Source organism: Balaenoptera borealis, assembly GCF_965194805.1.
Source record: "Balaenoptera borealis genome assembly, chromosome: 15".
In the NCBI taxonomy this organism is placed as follows: Eukaryota; Metazoa; Chordata; class Mammalia; order Artiodactyla; family Balaenopteridae; genus Balaenoptera; species Balaenoptera borealis.
In genome coordinates, this window is record NC_138871.1 from 67,934,145 (window position 1) to 67,954,020 (window position 19,876).

Genomic DNA, 19,876 nt, shown 5'->3' on the forward strand with positions numbered 1-19,876 from the left:
GACGGCTGTCAGCAAAGACCGATGCGCCAGACACTCCTCTAAACGCTTTACATGTTCTGACTCTTTGAATGTCATACTAGCCCTATGAGGTAGGCGCTATGATCGCCATTCTGCAGATGAAGATGAAACTGTGCAACTCAGATTGGGACTTGAACCCATGCGCCGGGACTCGAACCCAGCCAAACCCGGATTGGGACTTGAACCCATGGTCTTTTAATTTAGATCACACACCTGGTCTCAGGACTTAATGAAGCTCGGGTTCTTGAAGCTCGTCACAGAAAGAATTCAGTGAGAGACAAAGTGATAGGTAAGAAGCGGATTTATTTAGAGAGAAGCACACTCCACAGACAGAGTGTGGGTCATCTCAGAAGGTGAGAGCGGCACCAGGGCACGGGGTTGTCAGTTTTTATAGGGGTGGGTAATTTCATAGGCTAATGAGTGGGAGGAGTATTCTAGCTATTTTGGGGAAGGGGTGGGGATTTCCAGAAATTGGGCCACCGCCTAATTTTTGACCTTTATGGTCAGCCTTGGAACTGTCATGGCACCTGTGGGTGTGTCATTTAGCTTGCTGATGTGTTACAATGAGTGTATACTCAAGCTCAAGGTCTAGTAGAAGTCAACTCATCTGCCATCTTGGACCTATTTGGTTCTAATCAGTTTATGTCGTGTCCTCGGACTATGTCATTCTTTTAAAGGTTGTGCCCTGCCCCCTTCCCTCCTCTTTCAAAGAGAATGAAGCTCAGAAATGTTACACAACCAGCTCAATGGAAGTCCCCAGTGGCACTGAGATCTGGGCCCCGCAGTCTGACTCATGCTCCTACCATGACACTCACTGTTTTTCATTGTAGTTGAAGCAGAAGTGGCCACAGTGAGGGACCATCAAGAGTAGATAAAACAGAAAGAGAGGTTTTTTTAAAATATTACTATTTTATAAATTTATTTATTTATTTATTTTTGGCAGCATTGGGTCTTCATTGCTGCCTGCTGGCTTTCTCTACTTGTGGCAAGCGGGGGCTACTCTTCGTTGCAGTGCATGGGATTCTCATTGTGGTGGCTTCTCTTGATGTGGAGCACGGGCTCTAGGCACGCAGGCTTCAGTAGTTGTGGCACACTGGCTTAGTTGCTCCACGTCATGTGGGATCTTCGCAGACCAGGGCTCGAACCCGTGTCCCCTGCATTGGCAGGTGGATTCTTAACCACTGAGCCACCAGGGAAGTCCGAGAGAGAGTCTCTTGACTGTCAGGGGGACTAGAGTCGGGAACTAAGGGGAAAACAAGGTGCTCAGGTCACCAGGACAGCCACTGGTCCGGAAGGACAAGGAACCCTTGTTCCTGAGCTCCAAGGGTGGGTGGGGCACAGCTTTGCTGTTTCTCAACCTCCTTCTCAGATCACATTAGGCCTCAAGAAACAGGAGCCAGTGTTTGTTCCCTAGGGCTTGAAAGAGCCTAACTAACTTGCTTTATTATGTTAATTGTGCAGATAACCATTATAAGCTAAATGGTCAGAGAGAAGAAAAAAAAAAAGATTAAGGTAAATAAACCAGGAGCTCCAGTGCCCAGCTGAGCAGCAGATCAAAAGAGAAAGGAATTGCGGGTCTTGGGACCTTAAAATCAGACAAAGCTCCCTCTGTAATTACAGGAGTCTGTGCCTCAACGCTACTGCCTATTTACTCTCCACTGTTTCACAGGTTCAATAGCTTTTCATGTCCTTTATTTATTTCATTGTCACATCCACCCTATGAGTCATGCCAGATAGGTACTACCACAGATGAAGAAGCTGAGGCCCAGAGATGGTGGGAATTGCCCAGCGTCATGCAATTTGATTGCTGCAGAGCCAGAACTGGAACCCATGGTTTCCCAGTGGGCGTGGAACCAGGTCACAGCAGTTCTTGAGAAGTGAGTGCGTGCATCTCTTCCCAACTCCACGTTCAGCAGCAACGCTTTGGTAGCTTGATGGAGTATTTACACCATGGAAACAGGAAGCACTACAATTCCGGGCTCCCTGACTCTCCCTGCCACCTACCAGCACACCACTGAGTTATCCCACTAATGTTTCAAGTTACTGCTGTAGAAATTGTTATGGCCCTTAAGATTTCAGTTGATGCATAATAACTGAGGTAGGAAAGGGCTATATTCCCAAACCCTTCAATCCCCCCTTTGTGGCAGCAGAAATCATAAGAACTAGCATTTATTTTAGGGCTTGCTGAGTGCTTTGTGCTCTGTGCTTTATGCATTATCTAATTTATTCCTCATTACAACCCTTTTCTATAGATGAAGACATTTGAGAATTTAAATAAATTGTTCAAGGTCACACAGCTAGAAAGTGGTGAAACTGGGATTCAAATCTAGGTTTGTCTGAACTTCTTAATCATGGTGCCACTGTCTTAGTTCCCATTATTTCATAAGTAGAACAGACTTTTCTTCTCAGTTCTACAGCACCCCTCCTTCTCCCACGCTGTAAACATATAATTGAATTATAACTAAAATCAATCGAGACAACTAATTTCTAACACATAATGAATATTTTAAGGACCATCTCAAACCTCAATAAAACTCCATAACCTATTAGACCATTCTAGCAATTTATAACAATGGTCTATAGAGAATGTCAGAATTGATATTCTGCTCTCATATTATTTCAACCAACAGAGATATTTTACATGATAATTGGCTCTTAGAAGCCACAATCCAATTTAATTTATTTATGAATACCCTGTATTTATATTTCATGGATATTGTTTTATTAAATCACTACATCTTGGAAAGAAATGTAATTTTGTTATAGAGCGAGTGTTCCTCATGTTGACATCTGTAATGCCATTTTAAGAGTGTATGAGGATAAAAAGATTGCCTAGGTTTCAAAAACAAAATTTGGCAGATTTTGCTGGAAAACATTTTGTCGGAAAATAAATACTACACATTCAGAACTATTTAGAGTTCTAAAGTAATTATCTTAATGATTAAGGGGGAAAACCCACCTGCTAATGCACTTTAACCTGTAGTGTCCAGAATTAATATTCTAATTCAGAGAGATGGGCTGACTTGAATTAGACAACCAAGTCAGGAGGGCAGCACCACTGAATCAACAGAGCATGGATTTGGGGTTGGCAGCAGGGACCTGGTTTCAAATCCCAGCTCTGCCATTTTCCATCTGTATGAACTTGGGTGAGGTACTGAACCCACTCTGAACATTGGTTTCCCTAGGATCAACAATACCTACCAAACAACAGAGTTATGGTGAGGATAGAACTGGTTATATAATTTGCAGGGTACAGTGCAAAACGAAAATTCCTTGCTCAGAAGACATTAAGAATCTCAAGATGACAACAACAGCAGAGCAGTAAACCAAGTGCAGGGGCCCTCCTAAGAGTGGGCCCCTGTGAACTACGTGGGTCATGTACCCATGCAGCTGGCCGAGGGTAGGATTATATTAAATGCCACATGTAAACTGCATCTCACTTGGGAGGTGCCTGAAGAATGTTAGCTATTTGTGTTTTGGCTCAGCTTGTCACTTTATTTTTATACAGCGTGGAAAAGAAATCTAATAGTCACTCTTTTTTTTTTTTTTTGAAGATAGGTGCCAGTCAAGCTTCACAGAATAGGCTGATAGATATCTAGCCCTGAAGGGCTCAAAGCATAGCAGTTCAGGGTGGAGGGGGCACAGAACTCAGGAGAGCTGTGCCGACCCCCAGGATGATCCCCACCCCAGCCCACTCCAACGCCCCGCCCCACCTTTCTGTCAATTTTTGGAAGAGGAATAGAGATCGCAGGATTCTGTTTCCTAGCAGAGGTCTTGAAACCATAAAGCCAATCTCATGGGCTTTGCACTACATTGAATTAAACTCCTAACTCTAATTTCACCAAATAGGGTTACTGGGAGACCAGGAAGTAAAGCTTGATAACTGAGTTCCACTGTCCAGAAGGAGTCAGGAGAGAACAGAAAATCAATTTCCTGACTGCGCAGAAGCTCGTGAAGCTATTAAGATCTGTTGGGACTAGTTTGTTTCTTTGTAAGGAGGCAGACATTTCTGACAGACTGTTCACATAGAGGGGGCCCATATGGTTTTCTAAACATTTTTCTTTGGGGGTCCTCTTCATCGCGGGCTGATGGAGCCTCCGCTGATTGCCCTTGCTCTTACCTACTGCAGGTAAGAGCACCCTGACGAGACTAGGGATTGGAAAGGTGAGTGTCCCTGGGGTGGAGGCATTCATCAACCTCACATGGATAATCTCGGGAGCTCCTTTTTGGGTCATTTTCCTAAAAACATGTGTCCAGCTTCTCCTCAAAGCCTACCACTCTGATTCTCACAGCTCCCCACTTTCTTCCCTAGGGCAGAAGGAAGCACCCCAACGTCTCCATGGTTTCAGAACACTCTCCATTTTGCACACTGCTGTGCATTTCTACCTGAATAACAACCTAGAATTGTATTGAGCTTCAGTTTCTATACGCCTTGTCCAGCTGGTCGACGCAGGTCTCTACTTCATTCTGTGTGCCTTGAAAGTGGAGATGAAGACAAGGGTTGTTTTATAAAGTACTTTACATTTGGTACCCGGGGAGGGTATCTGTTGCTCACTTACTTTAGGATCTTCCACAGCACTTAGCACAATGCCTTACATGTAGCAGGTGCTCAGTCATTACTTGTTGAATGAATATATTCCTATGGCACCATTTGTTTTTATCTATTTAGTTTTATCATGCCACTACGACCATAACACCCTTGAAGCACTCATTTATAAAAATATTCACATTGGGGCTTCCCTGGTGGCGCAGTGGTTAAGAACCTGCCTGCCAACGCAGGGGACATGGGTTCGAGCCCTGCTCTGGGAAGATCCCACATGCCGTGGAGCAACTAAACCCATGCACCACAACTATTGAGCCTACGCTCTAGACCCCGCGAGCCACAACTACTGAAGCCCATGCGCCTAGAGCCCGTGCTCTGCAACAAGAGAAGCCACCGCAATGAGAAGCCCGCGCACAACAACGAAGAGTAGCCCCCGCTCACCGCAACTAGAGAAAGCCCACACGCAGCAACGAAGACCCAATGCAGCCCAAAATAAACAAATTAAAAATATATATATTCACATGAAAAGATGCTCAACGTCGCTAATTATTAGAGAAATGCAAATCAAAACTACAATGAGGGACTTCCCTGGTGGCGCAGTGGTTAAGAATCTGCCTGCCGGGCTTCCCTGGTGGCGCAGTGGTTGAGAATCTGCCTGCCGATGCAGGGGACACGGGTTCGAGCTCTGGTCTGGGAAGATCCCACATGCCGCGGAGCAACTAGGCCCGTGAGCCACAACTACTGAGCCTGCGCGTCTGGAGCCTGTGCTCCGCAACAAGAAAGGCCGTGATAGTGAGAGGCCCGCGCACCGCGATGAAGAGTGGCCCCCACTTGCTGCAACTAGAGAAAGCCCTCGCACAGAAACGAAGACCCAACACAGCCAAAAATAAATAAATGAATAAAGGAGTTCCTTAAAAAAAAAAAAAAGTACCCCTTTATTAAAAAAAAAAAAAAGAATCTGCCTGCCAATTCAGGGGACACGGGTTCGAGCCCTGATGCAGGAAGATCCCACATGCCGTGGAGCAACTAAGCCCGTGCGCCACAACTACTGAGTCTGTGCTCTAGAGCCCACAAGCCACAACTACTGAGCCCAAGTGCCACAACTAGTGAAGCCCGCACGCCTAGAACCCATGCTCCGCAACAAGAGAAGTCACTGCAATGAGAAACCCTCGCACTGCAGCGAAGAGTAGCCTTCACTCGCCGCAACTAGAGAAAGGCTGCGCACAGCAATGAAGACCCAACACAGCCAAAAATAAATAAATAAATAAATAAATACATTTATTTAAAAAAAAAAACCTACAATGAGTTATCACCTTACACCGGTCAGAATGGCCATCATCAAAAAGTCTATAAACAATAAATACTAGAGAGTGTGTGGAGAAAAGGGAACCCTTCTACACTGTTGGTGGGAATGTAAACTGGTACAGCCACTATGGAGAACAGTATGGAGGCTCCTTAAAAAAGTGAAAATAGAACTACCATATGATCCAGCAATCCCACTCCTGGGCATATATCCAGAGAAAACCATAATTCGAAAAGAGACATGCACCCCTATGCTCATTGCAGCACTATTTACAATGGCCAAGACATGGAAGCAACCTAAATGTCAACTGACAGATGATGTGGTACATATATACAATGGAATATTACTCAGCCATAAAAAAGGAATGAAATAATGCCATTTGCAGCAACATGGATGGGCCTAGAGATTATCATACTAAGTGAAGTCAGAGAAAGACAAATATCATATGACATCGCTTATATATGGAATCTAAAAAATGTTACAAATGAACTTATTTACAAAACAGAAACAGACTCACAGACTTAGAAAACAAACTTATGGTTACCAAAGGGGAAAGGTGCGGGGGAGGGATAAATTAGGAGGTTGGGATTAACATATACACACTACTATATATAAAATAGATAACTAATAAGGACCTACGCTATAGCACAAGGAATTCTTCTCAATACTCTGTAATAACCTATAGAGGAAAAGAATCTGAAAAAGAATATACAATATGTATGTGTGTAACTGAATCACTTTGCTGTACACTTGAAACTAACACATTGTAAATCAACTATACTTAAATATAAAATAAATTTTTTTTAAAATTTATTGAGTGCCTGCTGTGTGAAAGGAAAATTCTGAAAACGAAAGAAACGAACGTGATTAACTCTATCAAATATTACAACATATGCTCTTGTACAATAACAATGTGGCGTATCTGGAGAGGGAAAGCAACTCACTGGGCAGAGAGTGGGTTCAGTCATCTAATCACAGATCTTCACAGGGACTGGACTTTCTCTCACTGCTGGGACTGAGATCTGGTGAGGGTGAGGGTCCCAGTGCAACATCCAGGATGGAGAAGATCAGCTTTGGGATACTTTGTGACAATAACTACGGAACCACACTTCTTGTCAACTGGGGGCTTCCCCAAACAAGTTGGAACCTGGTGTCTTCTTAGTCCATTTGGGCTCCTATAACAAGAATACACAGAGTGGGTAGCTTAAACAATAAAATTTTATTTCTCACACTTCTGGAAGCTGGAAAGTCCAAGATCAAGGAGCCAGCAGGTCTGGTGTCTGGCAAGAGCCTGCTTCTGGCTCATAGATGGCTGTCTTCTTGCTGTGTCCTCACAAGGTGGAAGGGGCAAAGGAGCTCTCTGGGATATCTTTTATAAGGCACTAATCCCATTCACGTGGGCTCCACCCTCATGACCTATGCTCATCCCAAAGGCCTCACCTCCTAATACCATCATATTGGGGATTAGGTTTCATATATGAATTTTGGAGGGGTACAAATATGCAACCTATAGCACCTGTCAAGTGCAAGTTTGTTCTTAGAAGCACCAGGGCTTGGTGTGATAAACACAGCCTTCAGATCAAGCAGGATGATCTCTTCCATTACTTGCTAGCTGAGCTTCCTAGGGCAAGGTGTTTCACCTCTCTGAGCTGTAGCTATTTCACCTGCAGAATGAAGGCACCTAAACCTAGTAGACATCTAATAAGGAATAGCTATCACAGTGTCTTGACAATGGGGCTGATACAAGGATAGGCTCAAAATGTGTATCTGGCTAAAGGTTAAAGTACTATCTCTACCTTTTCTAATCAGAGCTACATAAGGCTAACTGATAGCATCATTTTGGAGCCTAAGAAATGAGTGCCTCTTATAGAACTGAATTGTCAAGGGACGAGCTGAGGCAATAATCAATCCCTCTACAGCAGTGCTTCTCAACACAATCAAACCCAATGCCTCTCTTTTATAACCATTTTAATGCTTTGTATTAGTCAAGGTTCTCCAGAGAAACAGAACCAATAGGATATATGTAGATATACAGGAGGAGATTTGTTATGGGAATTGGATCATGTGATTATGGAGGCTGAGATATGCCATCTGCAAGCTGGAGAGCCAGCGCAGCTGGTGGTATCATTCAGTCCAAGTCTAAAGGCCTGAGAACCAGGAGCTCTGATGTCTGAGGACAGAAGATGGATGTCCCAGCTCAAGGAGAGAGAGGGAATTGCCCTTCCTTCGCCTTTTTTGTTCTATTCAGGCCCGCAAGGGATTGGATGATGCCCGCCCACATTGGTGAGGGTGGATCTTCTTTACTCAGTCTACCACTGATCTACTGATTCAAATGCTAATCTCTTCCAGAAACACCCTCACAGATACAACCAGAAACCAGCTATCTAGGCATCCCTTAGCCCTGTCAAGCTGACACATAAAATTAACCATCATGTGCCCCTTTACAGTGTTGAAGCTCATAATTATTAACACCTATCTATGTGCATAATTTCAAAGAATTCAAAATAACACCCTGCAATAAAAAGGAGAAATAAAAAGCAACATATAATATTACTTATATGTATGTAGCTCAATGTGTAAATGCTTAAGCACACTACATCAGAAGAAAAAAGGTGCCTTCCTGACATTTTCACAAGCCCCCTGGAGTGTGGTTCTGCCTCCTATCCAGTTCTAAGGGCAGGGGGAGTAGATATCAGGGATCAGTCAACTCCTGGTACATTAATCTTCACCCTCTCACCCCCAGCCCCTACCTTGACCCCATCACCAACAAGGAATGAGGCAAAGTATCCAGGATATGTTCTAGCCCTTTCTACCCTCCCCCACAAAGCTCTGCCTCTCCAGGGCCAGGAAGATGTAGCAGAAGAACCAGGAAGGCCTTTGATACCCCGAGTCTCAGCCTCAGAGGAGATGAGGGCCATCAGGGCTCTCTGTACTTTCTGAAGGATGAGGAGAGCAAGGAGGGGTGCTTAGCTGTCCGACCCATCTCTCACCTCCCAGCAGGAACTAGGGCACTGCACTCTGACCCCAGCTGTCTCCAGCTTGCGGGCCCTCTCTTAGGCTGGCTGGCTGGCTGGTCCCTGGTTTCCAGCTCTTCTACGGCTGGGGCAGACCCAGCTGACAGGCCTGCACTCCTTGAGGCTGGGCCTGGGTCTGCAAATATGTGATGAGGGGTTCCAAAACCTCGGGCACAAGGACAGTGTCAACTGCCCTCCTGCAGCAGGATTTTCTCATAGGCTGACCATGAGGTGTGCTCACTGGCAGGGTGGGGGGCTGCGGTGCACCAGCACAGCAGAGGGAACACGGCCTGTCACTCGGGCTAGGCTCTCTTTGGCCCTTTCTTCTCAGTGGCGAATGAGTCACTTGGACAAGACATACAAACCCTTCCCCAGTGGTGCCTTGTGGCCACAGCACCCGTGATCAGGGTCTTTGCTCAAGCCCAAGAACCGGAGCTTCTCTGGCCACTGGGGAGTTGTATTCAAACCTGCCCAGAACTTGCTTTAAAGCTGTGAAGTGGGAGAAGCAGGGTTCTGAGCCGTTCTCTGGGCTTCCTAGCTACACGGGTAAGGGATCTACTCTGAGCCGATTCTTGGGCCTGGTTGTTCCCCAGGGACTGCCATCAGCTCTGTCCATGGGGAGCAGGGGCCTGAGGTGGCTGGCCTGTTTCCTGGGAGGTCTGGCATTTCCTGTGGCCAGACCCAGGTGCGCCCACTGCTTGAGGGAAAAGAAATGCCAGATAAGAAAATGGTCCAATGGCGCCCCCTGCTGGTCACATGCTAGACTGCGTGGCTCTGCAGACAGCCATGCCAACTTGTTGTTTCTCACTTGGGAGAGGAGACTGACTTTTTTTAAAAAGTACTGTATTAGGTAACTATTGCTGCAGAAAAAATGAGTGGCTTCAGAAAACAATACTGTTTCTATGGGTCAGGGATTTGGTGCGGCTGGGCAGTTCTGGCTCCAGGTCTCCCATCATGTTGCCATGAGATGTCAGCCAGGCCTGCAGCCATCTGAGGGACTCACTTCAGAGGTGGTGCATTAAAATGGCTGGCAAGTTTGCGCTGGCTGTTCGCAGGGGGCCTCAGTGCCTCTGCATGGGGGCCTCTCCACAGCTGCTTGCCTGATCTCATGGCATTGGAGACTGACATCCCCCGGAGCAAGTGATTCAAGAAGGTGAAGTGGAAGCTCAGATGGTTTTTACGACTTGGCCCTGGAAGTCACACACTGTCACTTGCATGATAGTCACACAAACTAGCTGTGATTCAGTGTGGGAGTAAACTACATGAGGATATGAATTCCAGAAGGTGAGGATCCCTGGTGCCATCTTAGAGGCTGGCTACAGCAAGCACCTACCATGTACTAGGTAGTGTGCGAATAATATATAACATCAAACAGAGCAACAATTTGCAATTACTGCATGCTTACTATGTGTCCAGGTGCTAAGTACTTTCCCTGAGTTATGTCGTTTATCTTCACAACCCTACCAGTTTGGTCCTGTTATCACCCATGGAAGAGGTTAGGAAATTGGGACTTAGGGAGGTTAGATAGTGAGGTCACATGGCTGATAAGTGGTTGAGTCAGCATTCAAGACTTTGTTCTGTGTTCACTATGCTGAATGCCTTCCTAGGCATTTAGAGCTAACAACCAAGGAGGTGGACACAGATGAGGAAACTGAAGCTCAGAGAGGTCAAATAACATAGTCAAGTTTACAGAACCAGTAAATGGCAGAGCCAGGATTTGAACAAAGGGGACTCCAGAGCCCATGCTCTGTCCACCCCACTGCATTGCTCCAGAACAGAGGAGAAAGATACAGAAAGAAGAATACAAAGAACTCTGAGGTAGCCAGCCTATCCAGTGCCTTTGTATCTATCAGAAGACACCCCCTCTGGGAGGCTGTAGTTCTGCAGGTGCTGGGCTTAGCAAGCTCAGTCCTTACTTTCCTCCCGGGCTAGGTGCTCCTGCCCAGGGCAAAATCTGAGTGTGGTACCCCTGGGGTAGGAAGCTAACAGGTAGACAAATGGGAGAGAAGTGGTCATAAGCTTAAGAGGGTGGTGGCAGGGGAAAAGGAAAGGGAGTGGGAGGAATAATAAACAAAAAAGGAGAAGGGAGAGAGAAAATTTTACGAGGAGGGGAAGAACGGGGAAAAAAGATAAAAAACAGACCAGATGCATGGGGCCTGATTAGTCCTCCCAGGTGAATGCTTGGGACCTTCTCTACATGTGGCTGGGAAAGCAGAAGACCAAGTGTGTGAAGTCCTTCGACTCCAGTTCACACATTCCTCCCCACCTCCATCACTAGTCTGTGGAATGGGGAGAAGGAAAGACACTGGCCAGAGGACAACTTGGTTTCAGGTAAAATGGGGTGCAGCAGGGTGGGCAGCCTCCTGGGGGACCCAGGGAAACCCAACGCAGAGGATAACCACTAGAGTATCAGAGAGCTGATGGATGGACCGATTAACTAGAAGATAAAACTGGAGAGTATAATTGATGGCTTCATCATTGCTTTTCTTTGCAGTTTGATCCCCAGAGCTAATTGTTTAACTGGCAGGTTCAGCTTTGATTATTAGTGGCCGCTGATGATCTAATGTCTGCTTGCTTTTGCGTTTGAGTTTGTCAAGTTTTACTTTCACAGCAGGTTATGGAGTCAGAAGCCACCTGGAGGGGCTGATAATTTGAAGTATAAAGAGTTATGAGACTCAGAGGCAGAAAAACCTGGATTTGGGTCCTAGTTTCACAGCGTCTGGCGATGACAAGCCACCAACCCCGCCCCAGTAGCCACGAGTGCTCCCACAATCAAGCTTCACTTGGGCTGCCTCTCTGGAAAGTTCAGCAGCCTCCCAGAGGCCAGTCTCTAGAAGGAGGGTGAAGCAGAAAACTCACTTTTTTTCTGTCTCCAGCCTCTCCCCACTCCAATAAGATCTCACAGTTGCCAACTGGCCTAAAAAACATATTTGTTTGTTTCACCCTTCCACTTATTATCTTTCAATGATTTCCATCTACCTACGGCATAAAATTCAAATTCCTGAACTTTTGCTTATGCTGTTACTTTTTTTGAAAATCTTCTACCACTCTCTGCCTGGTACTCTTATTTAAACTTCAACTTGATTATCCACCCATTCATCCATCCATCCATCCATCCATCCATCCGTCCATCCTGCATCCTGAAACTCTACTTCAGTGCTTCCTAAGCTTGTCTGTACGTTGGAATCACCTGGGGAGAGTTGAAAAAAATTCTGATATCCTATCTCATCTTCAGAGACTGTGATTTAATTGGTCTGGAGTGTGGCCTGGGCTTCAGAATTTTAAAAAGATCCCCAGGTGATTCTAATGTGCAGCTAAGTTTTGGGACCACTGCCCCACCACTCTGTACCGTATACTGTAATAGCCCCTGAGGACTTACAGATAAAAGTTGGTTTAGACTAGAAATTTAGTGTAGAAGGAGAAATAGATTGGTAAATATATAATTACCCAACAATGTACACAAGTGCTATGAAAGAGGTAAGCCAGGTATTCTCGGGAAGGTACAGGAGGAGCACATAACCCACACTGGTGGGACTGAGGGATGGTGGTCAGGGCTGCCGAGTCTTCCAGGACAAGGAGGGGTGTTCCAGGACAAGAAGGGGGTGGGCATCCCAGTCGAATGGAAACCTGAACACAGCACAGCAAGCTGGAGAAAGCATGTCACTTTTGGGGGTGGACAAGAACTTAAGGTGACTGAAGCTTTGGGGGCAGTGAGCTTGTGGAGGCTGATGGGGCCTTACAGGGAGCAGGAACTGGGAAGCTAATGAAGGCAGTGTCAGGGATGTGACCTAGTCAGACTCAGTGGCTGTGAATGCAGGGCAGGTAGGGCACTTGGTGAACTAGGAGAGAAGATGGTAGGAACCAGTAGGAGGGCCTTCTCTTCTCCAGGGAAGTCTCCCTCACATCTTCTCCACCTGCACACTCCAGCCCACGACAGAGCCCTAACCTTCCTTATGCCTCTGGCCCGTAGCTCTGTGCCTGGCAGAGAATAACTGCCCACACCTCATGTCACATGGTGAGGTAGAGAAAGCATAGGCTTCAGTGTCAGACCAACTTGATTCAAGACCCAGCTCCAACGGTATGATATTGGGTGAGTCAGCCATGTTCTCTGATCTTGGTTTTCTCCGCTGTAAAATGGAGAAAATGCCAAGCTCATGAGATGACACTGAGGATCAGAAGAAATTCATCAGTGTTTTTCAAAGTATGGTCCTTGGACCATCAGCCTCAGCATTGCCTCGAAACTCGTTAGAAATGCAAATTCTTGGGCCCCATCCCAGACCTGCTGACTCAGAAACCCTGTGCAAGATGCCAGCACTCTGTGTCTTCACACACTCTGCAGTTAGTTCCAATACATGCTGAAGTTTGAGAAACACTGATATAACTGCCTCATCCCTGTGCTTGCTTTTCTGGAAACCTACATTACTCCTAAAAAGTAGAACAATCAAACTGGCCACAGAGCTCCGGCCTCTGCTCTGGACCCCCCTTTCCTTCTCATTGGTCATTGCAGATGTGAAGCTCAGGAGGTCAGGCTTTGAAGTATGTCTGAGAGGGAGTTCCATGCCAGCTGTGTGTGTGTGTGTGCGTGCCCATGCAGATTTTTGACCTCTAGTAAAGCTGTGTGGCCTTGACCTCTAAGCATGTGTTTCCTCATCTGGAAACAGAATTGATAATACCTATGGGCCAATCACAGGTCTAAGTACTTTCCACATATTAACTCATTTTATCCTCACCACAGCCCTATGGAGTTAGTACAATTATTATCCCCATTTTAGAGATGAGGAAGCCAAGGCACAGAAAGGTTAAGAAACTTGCTCGAGGGCACGCAGTTCTTAAGTGTTAGAGCTGAGATTCAGGCACAGGCCCTCTGGCAACGGAGTCCATGGTCTTAGGCAGTCTGCCTCCCAAGTCTCCTCTGAAATATGAGTAACGTGTCTGACCTCTAGCATACTCTGTGGTGCTCTCTGTTGTGTTGAAACGCCTCACCTAAAACAGTCTTCTCTCTACTACTTAGAGAGAACGTGCCTTAGTCACTTCACCTCTCCTGGCTGTAGTTTCAAAATGTTTAAAATGAGAGGTTGGACTAGGTGAGGGATGTAAGCAGGAGCCCCTAAGGTGTAAAGAATAAGCTGTGTTTGGCCAGCTATTTTGTTTAAGTTGACTTAAACCAAGCGTCTGTCTTTAACTGGTATATGCTCGCCTCTTCACTCTATAACCACCCCTTTCAGCAGTCTTACACCAGGCCCACTTTCCTTATTTTAATGAACTGTCTGGCATCCAAAGGCATCTGAGTTTGAGATCACTAATCAGACAATGCCTAAATCTAGGAGTTTACAATTCTTTCACCTTTGCCTTTCTTCTCCCCCAATCCAACTTAAAAGAACACTTTACCTGGGCCGTTTCTTGTGCAAAGGCTCTGAGCCTTGGCCCCTGCCTTTCACTGTTACGGAAGTCCTCTACTTGGCATGTCTGTGGAGGTGAGCTGGTGTTCCTTCTTTTCTCCATGTGCCCTGAAAATGCTGATTTACATTTGCTTCTGGAAGGGAGACAGATGAAGCTCATTTTAGAATGTAAGGTTAATCCAATTTCAGAGTCCACTGCACATGGAAAGATGATTTCTGTTATTTCCATTTAAACTGGTAGGTTTCCTCTTTTCAAACTTAGAACTTAATTGCTGGAAGAACGAAGGCCTTTTATTCTGCTTTATGAGCTTGTACAACCCTATGCTCAATGTCTTCATTTCCTGTAGCAGGAATACAGTCAGTATTGATACAGTGGCTTTGAGGATTTTTACTGGGCTTTGCAAACATCCTTCGTAAGGCTGCGGGGAAGTAGGTGCCAGGTGTTGCTGACTAATGACTAGCACATTGCCTGACACACGTAATAGGCACTCAAATATTGCTGAATACGGATAAATGAATGAGCAAATACCTTCTAGCAACTGGAGCCTAAGCTAATTAAATAACTCATTGAACCTCACTCAATTTATAGAAATGTTTTATTTTTAGAATACTGTATGGCTTATAGTTTTCACACGTTCTCTAGAAATTAGTTTCCATATTTTTTTAAAGTTGAGGAAATGAGGCTTCAAGAGGTTAACTTCAAAGTCACACTGTGATGTTCCTGTGACCTCAGGCTGTCATTGTCAAAATAAAAGACAATATCAAAAAATAGTTGTTGAAAAAAAATTTTGAAGTTATGCAAGCTAAAGCTTTAGATACTAAAACAAACATGGCGGAAAAAAAATCACTTACCACAAAAATCTGGAAATAGTACTATTACTTGTATAGTAATTCATAGTTTCTAGGGCAGTTTCTCACGTACGATTTCATCTGACCCCCCGCAATTCTACGCCACTGGAGTGAAATCGCCTCTCGCTTCAGGTTAGCTGACTATTAACAACAGTAACAGACTGCCCCAGATATTAACTCTTTTCCAAGGCAGGCCAGACTGGCACTTAAGAACTGAATATCCTGCATACTCCTGCCACCTACTGGCGCTTTTCCGGTAGCATGGGTTTCAGCTAATTTTATATTAACAAACATTTTTTCTTCAGTGGGACCACTCGACTCTTTTACTCCTTATTACTCAAGTCCTTAAAAAGACCCCGCGCCCCCATCTTTGAAACTCAATTTCTAAGGAGCCTACTCTGAAACAGGACCTAAGACTTTCTTAGGAAAGGGGTGGAAATACCTCTGACTCCTTTTGGCATACTGGCAGGTTTCAGAAATGCCTCTGAGCACCTTCCAGTTGGCTTAGAGGCTGGGGGAAGGGAGGTGGCTTAGCTAGGGACAGAGAATACTCACGGATTTCACGCTTTCGTAGTATTGCCTCCACTTTGCCCAGTATTTTCTGGGAGGGCTACAGGTAGAGAGCGGGTCAGGTGAGAAGGTAGTGTGCCAGATGCTGACAGCTTACTCCATGGCACTCCAACAGTTAATGGAAGACGAATGAAATTCTGGGGGACAACTGAAGCCAACGTCCTGACTCAGGGGCACACCAGTGAGGTTTCTCAAACTGCACCAATCTCTGAAAACCTCTGGTCAATACCTTTTTTCAAAGCTGGGCTTTGCTCTGGATACAAGTTTTTTTAATTATTACACAAAATCTGTCTATGTATGTACTTTACTAGAAATCCAGGGCTGAGAGATGACTTGTTCATCTTTAGGGCAAATTACCAGAGTAGGATTAAAATGAGATGATCTGGTATATAAATGGTTTCTCATAATTTTAGGGTTCTTTAAAAATTGAACTAACACTATTATAGCAGTAGTGTGAAATAGGCTGAGGCAAACACGGGAGAAAGAAAATTGGATCTGAAAAGTAACTAGTGGAATTTTAGTGGAAATTCTTGCAGGATTCTTTTCGAAAAGTAAATTTGGGGGACTTCCCTGGTGGCGCAGTGGTTGAGAATCTGCCTGCCAATGCAGGGGACACGGGTTCGAGCCCTGGTCCGGGAAGATCCCACATGCCGCGGAGCAAATGGGCCCGTGAGCCACAACTGCTGAGCCTGCGCGTCTGGAGCTTGTGCTCCACAACAAGAGAGGCCGCGATAGTGAGAGGCCCGCGCACCGCGATGAAGAGTGGCCCCCGCTTGCCGCAACTAGAGAAAGCCCTCGCACAGCAATGAAGACCCAACACAGCCAAAAATAAATAAATAAATAAATAATAATAAAAATAAAGGAATTCCTTTAAAAAAAAAAAAAAAAGTAAATTTGTCTGACCGGGGAGAAAAAAATGTATGCTTTTAATTTTTCTTTTTTTCTTTATCCCTGAGGTTGTATTTAATGAACTTTTAACCTTCCCTTCCTTCTGCTCCATGGTAGGACAAAAATAGGACCTCTGACGATTTTTGAAAGCAAAGTAAAATGTCTATAGTAGCAGATTATGAAAGCTTTCTTATGGTCAAAGGTCAAGACAGTAACATTTGATAAACAGCAGATTTCATGCCCTAATTCCCCTAAAGATTTAGCAGTACATATCAAGACCAGGAAGGATTTATAAAACTTTGAAAGCATTCTGGTCATTCTTTAATTTAGAGCAAAATTAAGTTGTGAAGGGTTGTTCAGGATTATTGAAAAAAAACAGTAGTTATTCCAAACATTTGCATGATACTTAACAGGTTTTTAGGCCATATATTTCACTGTATTCTAACCAGAATCATTTAAGATAGAGCTTGTTTTCATAATTCATACTTGAGAAAACTAAGGTTCAGAGGTTAAGTCACATACTTCCCAAAGTCACAAAGCAGATAAATCACAGCACTGAAGACAGGTCTTTATAAAGTCTAGTGATCTTTCTAGAAACTCTTCCCGAGACTTTTCCTCTCTTTAAATGTCAGTTTATCTGACTATTGTACTTAACTGTTTTTAAGAGCCACTGTTTTTAAAAAGCAGGTGGGGGCTTCCCTGGTGGCGCAGCAGTTGAGTATCTGCCTGCCAATGCAGTGGACACGGGTTCGAGCCCTGGTCTGGGAAGATCCCACATGCCGCGGAGCAACTGGGCCTGTGAGCCACAACTACTGAGCCTGCGTGTCTGGAGCTTGTGCTCCGCAACAAAGAGATGCCGCAATAGTGAGAGGCCCGCGCAGCGCCATGAAGAGTGGCCCCCGCTTGCCGCAACTAGAGAAAGCCCTCACACAGAAACGAAGACCCAACACAGCCAAAAATAAATATAAATAAAATAAAAATTAAGAGCTTTGAGATATAATTAAAAGAAAAAAAAAAGCAGGTGGAAATTAATCTGCTTTTTCTTAGTCATACTTCTAAGCCTGTGGGCCTCCTGTGATAAACACCTGCTTTTACCAGGTGGTAACACACCACAACTATACATTATTTTGTTTGAACAACCCTTTGAATAGTGATTCTCACGTCTTAGCAGATAGGTTATCTTTGCAGTTTTGTAAAAAATCTGATTTCTTGGCTCCACCTCAGGGACCAATCCAGTATTGTGGGAGGGAATGGAGACATAATTCACTGTTAACAAGCCTCCTAAAATGGTCAAATTGCAGATGATTTTAAAAAACATAAATATGGGGCTTCCCTGGTGGCACAGTGGTTAAGAATCCACCTGCCAATGCAGGGTACACGGGTTCGAGCCCTAGTCTGGGAAGATCCCACATGCCGCGGAGCAACTAAGCCCGTGTGCCATAACTACTGAACCTGTGCTCTAGAGCCCGCGAGCCACAACTACTGAAGCCGTGTGCCACAACTACTGAAGCCCGCATGCCTCGAGCCCGTGCTCCACAACAGGAGAAGCCACCGCAATGAGAAGCCCACGCACCACAATGAAGAGCAGCCCCCGCTCGTCGCAACTAGAGAAAGCCAGCGCGCAGCAACGAAGACCCAACGCAGCCAAAAATAAATTAATTAATTAAAAAACAAAAACAAAAACATAAATATGTAAAGCAATACCCAGGATCACAAAACCCTTAATGGTGCTTTGAAATGTATATTTTTTACCTTAATGTAGAAAAGTTTCAATTTGGGAAGTACCAATATTTTAAAAATAAAAAGCCATACAATTCATATCCAATTTAGGATGAGTATCCATGCTAATTTCTCCTCTTAGTTCTGCTTTATTTCTATAACAGATATCTTCTTATCATTGCAATGTGCTACCTTAACAGGAGTTTTTCAGTTTAATCTTGCTCTATTCCCAATTCACACCTTTCCTAGATTAAGAGTTTTGGTTTTATACGGCTCCTGGTGGGAAACCAGTGTTAAAAAGAGACATGCAATTAATTAGTGGATCTGTTTGAACTGTGAGGTATTTTTAACTGTTGTAAAAATGAAACCCATAAACCTGTCTCTGAATATTTTACAGTTGGTAGTTTCCAAATCCTGCCTGATCAAAAATTACCTGTGGACTGATTTAGGCCTGGGCTAGGGCCCAGACTCTACATTTAAACACCCCATATATGACTTTTATGAATAGGTATTGCAAACTGAAAATAGAAAACAGTTATGGTATTGCTATTTTTCTCCTCCAATCCCAAAGTAGCCACTCACAATTGTAACTTAAATCATTACATAATTACTAACAAATATTTAACTAAGAATATTCACTTTAGGACAGTCTCTGTACACATTTCAGTAAGCCACGCATTATACAGTATATTCACCTGTATTTGGTTAACTTTTCCTTCCCACAGCAAAATCATTCCCACTAGTGGTTTCCCATCTCAAGTGCACAGTGTGTTTGCTTTTCTGTAAACAATCCAATCTGACCGGATCCTCCATATTGCTATTTGTTTTTGTTTTTTTGCAAATGGAAGTTTTTAAAAGGAAGGGTGTAGAGGAACTTGCTGCTAAGGTACCTGATGCAGCCATCTAAAAGTTAACCTAGTGCTATGACATTTTATTTGTTCATATATACTGAATTATAGGTGTCAGTGTCTGAGGCAAAAGTCATCTCAGAGAAGTTATTTAATATTTGTAAATTCAATATCTCCAAGTGGAAATTAGGTAGAGTTACCGAAACCAGAATGCCACCTTATCACTGTCAACTGAAAAAGCTATAGCTACTCAAAGGTAAGATGTATGTGTTCATAGATAAAAACTAAGATGATCACTAGACAAGGATCAGTGGAAAATAAGTAGCAGTTTTGCACCAATGCAAGACAAAATATACTTTATTGTGACAGCAAATGCACATAGTGCTATAGGTAAGGCATGCTACTAGGAATCTGCATATAATCAAAGGCTGGTATGGAAATGAATGGGAATCAGTGTTGTGTCTTAATGCTTGAAGATTTAGTCCATGGTGAAGGAGAGAGAAGAATTTGTGTCCACATATCTCAAATGCAGTATTATACACCTACCAAATCAGAGACCTATGCCTCTAACCAAGAGCCCAAAGGCAAATAAGAGAAACTTAATCCTAACTGTACTCAGAAATCACTTCTAATATCAGTAACAGAAAGATTTTGCTAATTAATTTGAGGCAAATTTCATCTCTAGACAAAGACCTAGAAATTGAGCAAACATCCATTCATTCAAG

At 44.3% G+C, this 19,876-nt stretch overlaps 1 long non-coding RNA gene across 1 annotated transcript in view; it reads right to left on the minus strand.

Moving 5' to 3' along the window:
- LOC309611880 overlaps window positions 1–16,705 on the minus strand; it is a 37,386-nt gene extending 20,681 nt beyond the window's left edge. The window contains exon 1 of the long non-coding RNA XR_014234809.1: window positions 6,809–16,705. This is a non-coding gene — a long non-coding RNA (uncharacterized lncRNA). The remainder of the gene's footprint in view (window positions 1–6,808) is intronic.
- Window positions 16,706–19,876: the final 3,171 nt, after the last annotated feature.